Source organism: Pseudophryne corroboree, unplaced genomic scaffold (assembly GCF_028390025.1).
Source record: "Pseudophryne corroboree isolate aPseCor3 unplaced genomic scaffold, aPseCor3.hap2 scaffold_2584, whole genome shotgun sequence".
Taxonomy (NCBI): Eukaryota; Metazoa; Chordata; class Amphibia; order Anura; family Myobatrachidae; genus Pseudophryne; species Pseudophryne corroboree.
Genome location: NW_026969243.1, coordinates 43,308 through 48,580, shown reverse-complemented (window position 1 = coordinate 48,580; position 5,273 = coordinate 43,308). Strand labels below are relative to the sequence as shown.

The window sequence follows — 5,273 nt, the reverse complement described above, 5'->3', positions numbered from 1 at the left end:
GCTGCCCCTGCGATTTCCCCAAATGTGGGAAACTTGACTGCATAATTTATGTTTCCCCTGGTCGGCTCTCATATAATTCAGATCTCTTTGTCTCAGGTCTCTCTCCAGCCTAGTTTGCTGTCTGTTTCCACTTCTTTTTTCTTGAGCCCCTCCCTTCTATACCCTTGTGGACTATCCTGACTTCTCCTCCTGTCTGCTTACTTTGTGCCTTCCAATGCACAATGCAAACTACAGGTAGTGCTGCAGGGCCCACACCCTTTTACTTGCCTTACAGAGCAGCTCTGGAGCTGTTACAGTGCCAAGCTGCTGCAAGAAATCAGCTTGAATGCTTCAGGGGCTGGGGCATGGCCAACATGAGCCCCACACCGAAGGAGGGTGGGGGTGTTTAATGCGAACTAAGGGTCATCCAAGCGCCGCAAAAGGCCGCCATGCCCTGCATACCCCTTTTCTCTTTTCATATGCAGATGAGGGTTCCAGCCAACTTTGGCCCACTGCTTGGATGACATCACTATATGCATATCCGTCTTCTGCAGACCTTCCCCCAGGAATGCTTGTACTAGTTGTTGCATTTGGTTTGTTGTTTGGGGGTGCTTCAGTATTAGGCAGCCTTCTGCCCTCCCATGTTCATCTGAAAATATGTGTTCTCACTGCAGTTGTTGTCCCCAGATGAGAGTTCCCTTGTGCTGCCTCAGTTGAATCTCCTTTACTCTAAAACTTGTAAAACTTAGCAAAAGTGTTTACTAAATAGCTGCTCGGCAAAGTTGCAATGCCGAGACTCCCCGACCAGCTGCCCAGGATGAACCCACCTTTCTAGTAGAATGGGTCTTCACCTAATTCAGTAACGGCAATCCTGCCGTGGAATGAGCATGCTGAATCTTACCACAGATCCAGCGCATAATTGTCTACATGGAAGCAGGACACCCAATCCTGTTGGGAGCATACAGGACAAACAGAGCCTCTGTTTTCCTAATCTGAACCGTTCTGGTGACATAAATTTTCAAAGTTCTGACCACAGCCAGAGACTTTGACTCAACGAAGGTGTCAGTGGCCAAAGGCACCATGTGGAAAGATGAACCACCTTCGGCAGAAATAGTTGACGTGTCCTCAATTCTGCTCTATCTTCATGAAATATCAAATAAAGGCTCTTGTGATACTGCATGGTTTGTACTGTTTTCCATGTGCTCCCAGATCTTTCAAGCAAGAAGCATGGTCAAGAAAGTTCTGTTTGAAAAGAAACAACATTTACTGTCATTGTTATAGAATTTGGGAGAAAAAACAAGAAGAAATCTGCACTGTTGACGCACTGGACAGAATGAATGAATCATAAAATATAACCTTTATTAAGTATGTATTAAAATTGGATAAATATTAATATTATTATCCCAAACTGCAGTGAAACATAAAGGTTAAAATCACAGAACTAACATACATGTGCATAAGAAGAATAAAGAGATGTGAAAAAAAGGTTTAAAAAGCGTGTCCGTGTGTGATTATTTTTGAAGGCACAACCCTGGCGGGGTTGTTTATATAGATATATATGTTGCTAATAATCACTTTCTAGCGTAATGTTATTAAATAGCTGTTAGTATCTATGTCGTCAGGTACCACTGGGTCGTATCCTATATACTCCTGTGGGAAACTTGACTGCATAATTTGTGTTTCCCCTGGTCGGCTCTCGTATAATTCAGATCTCTTTGTCTCAGGTCTCTCTCCAGCCTAGTTTGCTGTCTGTTTCCACTTCTCTTTTCTTGAGCCGCTGCCTTCTATGCCCTTGTGCACTCTCCAGACTTCTCCTGTCTGCTTACTTTGTGCCTTCCAACGCACAATGCAAACTACAGGTAGTGCTGCAGGGCCCACACCCTTTTACTTGCCTTACAGAGCAGCTCTGGAGCTGTTACAGTGCCCAGCTGCAGCAAGAAATCAGCTTGAATGCTTCAGGGGCTGGGGCATAGCCAACATGAGCCCCACACCGACGGAGGGTGGAGGTGTTTAATGCAAACTAGGGGTCAGCCAAGCGCCGCAAAAGGCCGCCATGCCCTGCATGCCCCTTTTCTCTTTTCATATGCAGACGAGGGTTGAAGCCAACTTTGACCCACTGCTTGGATGACATCACCATATGCAAATCCATCTGCGGCAGGCCTTCCCCCAGGAATGCTTGCACTAGTTGTTGCATTTGGTTTGTTGTTTGGGGGTGCTTCAGTATTAGGCAGCCTTCTGCCCTCCCATGTTCATCTGAAAATATGTGTTCTCCCTGCAGTTGTTGTCCCCAGATGAGAGTTCCCTTGTGCTGCCTCAGTTGAATCTCCTTTACTTGACAGAGATGTGCCTGAGCAGCGGCCCTCCCCAGCCCTATCCCAAATCATACTTATTTTGCATAGGAGATACCATGGTCATGAAGATTGTTCTCCCAGGGTTAGGTTCATTCATTGCGTTCTGGGTATGCTGACCTCTGTGATTTCCCCAAATGTGGGAAACTCAACTGCATTATTTGTGGTAGTGGGGGACTGTGTTTGTGCTTTCCTCTGGTCAGCTCTGGTAAAAGTCAGATTTCTTTGTCTCAGATCTTCCTCTAGCCTTGTTCTTCTTTCAAGAGTTCCCTTGTGCTGCCTCAGTTGGATCTCCTTCACTTGACAGGGGGGTGCCCGAGCAGCGACCCTCCCCAGCTCTAGCCCAACTCCTACTTACCTGCCAGGTGAGATACTATGATCATGAAGTTGCTTCTCCCAGGGCAAGGCTCACCCATTGCACTCTGGGTGTGCTGCCCCTGCGATTTCCCCAAATATGGGAAACTTGATTGCATAATTTGTGTTTCCCCTAGTCGGCTCTCATATAATTCAGATCTCTTTGTCTCAGGTCTCTCTCCAGCCTAGTTTGCTGTCTGTTTCCACTTCTTTTTTCTTGAGCCCCTCCCTTCTATACCCTTGTGCACTATCCTGACTTCTCCTCCTGTCTGCTTACTTTGTGCCTTCCGATGCACAATGCAAACTACAGGTAGTGCTGCAGGGCCCACACCCTTTTACTTGCCTTACAGAGCAGCTCTGGAGCTGTTACAGTGCCCAGCTGCTGCAAGAAATCAGCTTGAATGCTTCAGGGGCTGGGGCATAGCCAACATGAGCCCCACACCGACGGAGGGTGGAGGTGTTTAATGCGAACTAAGGGTCATCCAAGCGCCGCAAAAGGCCGCCATGCCCTGCATACCCCTTTTCTCTTTTCATATGCAGATGAGGGTTCCAGCCAACTTTGGCCCACTGCTTGGATGACATCACTGTATGCAAATCCGTCTTCTGCAGACCTTCCCCCAGGAATGCTTGTACTAGTTGTTGCATTTGGTTTGTTGTTTGGGGGTGCTTCAGTATTAGGCAGCCTTCCACCCTCCCATGTTCATCTGAACAGATGTGGTCTCCCTGCAGTTGTTGTCCCCAGACGAGAGTTCCCTTGTGGGTCCTCAGTTGAATCTCCTTAACTTGACGGGGGAGGGGCTGCCCGAGCAGCCACCCTCCCCAGCCCTATCCCAACTCATACTTATTTTGCATATGAGATCTCTTGATCATGAAGATTGTTCTCACAGGGTGAGGTTCATCCATTATATTTTAAAATAGGAAGGTACAAATTACATATTTGAATTGCATCTATGTGCTGGATTCAAATGTCCCCCCCCCCCCTTCCTTTCTCAATTGTGCCCGTCAGCAGCTATTCTAAGGTTGCTGCCAATGGGTGTGACACATTAATTTCTTCTGTGGGGTACACTGGACTCCACAAGGATTCACATTGGGGTGTAGAGTAGGATCTTGATCTGAGGCACCAACCGGCTCAAAGCTTTTGACTGTTCCCAAGATGCTCAGCGCATCCTCCTCTATAACCCCGCTTCCATGAACAGGGAGCTCAGTTTGTAGTTGGTGCCTTCAGTAGCAGGCCACTTAACAGGGGCCTGCCTCAGGCAGCCTATTCTTAGCTATTAATTTTGACAAGAAAAGAAGAACTTGTTTTATGAGAATCTACAAGGGCTGCAGCAGGCTAGGTCTAATAGACATCTTTACTGCAGCTTCATCACTCCCAGCGGCGCTGTATAATCCCGTGCCCTGGTTGCTGGGTCACTGCAGCGGAGGCTCCAGTTTCTTCCTAAGGTCAGTCACACACACACCGCCCTTCCGGATCACGAGGCCGCTGATGAAGGGGAGCGTGGCCGTAGGGGGTGGACCGTGTGCGCACTGGCGTGGACACTGATTACTGGGCAGCCGCTCCACTAGCCACCAGGTACAGTTAAGGAGCACAGGTCTGGGAGTTTTACTCCTATATTAACCCAATTTTGTACTGCCCGCAGCGCATTGTGATAGGTAATAGGGCCTGATTCAGGTTGGAATGCAATCACAATAAGCGATCCAACTGCAAAAACAATACAGCTTTTCCTTGCCGATATCTCTCTTTTGCAAAGAGCTAGGCATTGGAAAATTCAGGGCTATAACGTGTAGATGAAGCACTAACAGTAGGCTTTAAAATTTTCATTCTAGTGTCTTTAGTTTGGGAGAAAAATGCAAAGGTACAATACAGCTTTTCCTTGCCGATATCTCTCTTTTGCAAAGAGATAGGCATTGGAAAATTCAGGGCTATAACGTGTAGATGAAGCACTAACAGGAGGCTTTAAAATTTTCATTCTAGTGTCTTTCGTTTGGGAGAAAAATGCAAAGGTACAATACAGCTTTTCCTTGCCAATATCTCTCTTTTGCAAAGAGCTAGGCATTGGAAAATTCAGGGCTATAACGTGTAGATGAAGCACTAACAGGAGGCTTTAAAATTTTCATTCTAGTGTCTTTCGTTTGGGAGAAAAATGCAAAAGTACAATGCAGCTTTTCCTTGCCGATATCTCTCTTTTGCAAAGAGATAGGCATTGGAAAATGCAGGGCTATAACGTGTAGATGAAGCACTAACAGTAGGCTTTAAAATTTTCATTCTAGTGTCTTTAGTTTGGGAGAAAAATGCAAAGGTACAATACAGCTTTTCCTTGCCGATATCTCTCTTTTGCAAAGAGATAGGCATTGGAAAATTCAGGGCTATAACGTGTAGATGAAGCACTAACAGGAGGCTTTAAAATTTTCATTCTAGTGTCTTTCGTTTGGGAGAAAAATGCAAAGGTACAATACAGCTTTTCCTTGCCGATATCTCTCTTTTGCAAAGAGATAGGCATTGGAAAATTCAGGGCTATAACGTGTAGATGAAGCACTAACAGGAGGCTTAAAAATTTTCATTCTAGTGTCCTTCGTTTGGGAGAAAAATGC

At 46.2% G+C, this 5,273-nt stretch overlaps 1 non-coding gene and 1 pseudogene across 1 annotated transcript; both read left to right on the top strand.

Annotated features, from left to right (window-relative positions):
- Positions 1–2,361: 2,361 nt before the first annotated feature.
- LOC135012674 (U1 spliceosomal RNA) lies at positions 2,362–2,525 on the top strand. The gene has a single exon (XR_010211599.1). It is a non-coding gene; the product is annotated as a U1 spliceosomal RNA (small nuclear RNA).
- Positions 2,526–2,677: 152 nt separating this feature from the next.
- On the top strand, positions 2,678–2,812 carry LOC135012677 (U1 spliceosomal RNA; annotated as a pseudogene).
- Positions 2,813–5,273: the final 2,461 nt, after the last annotated feature.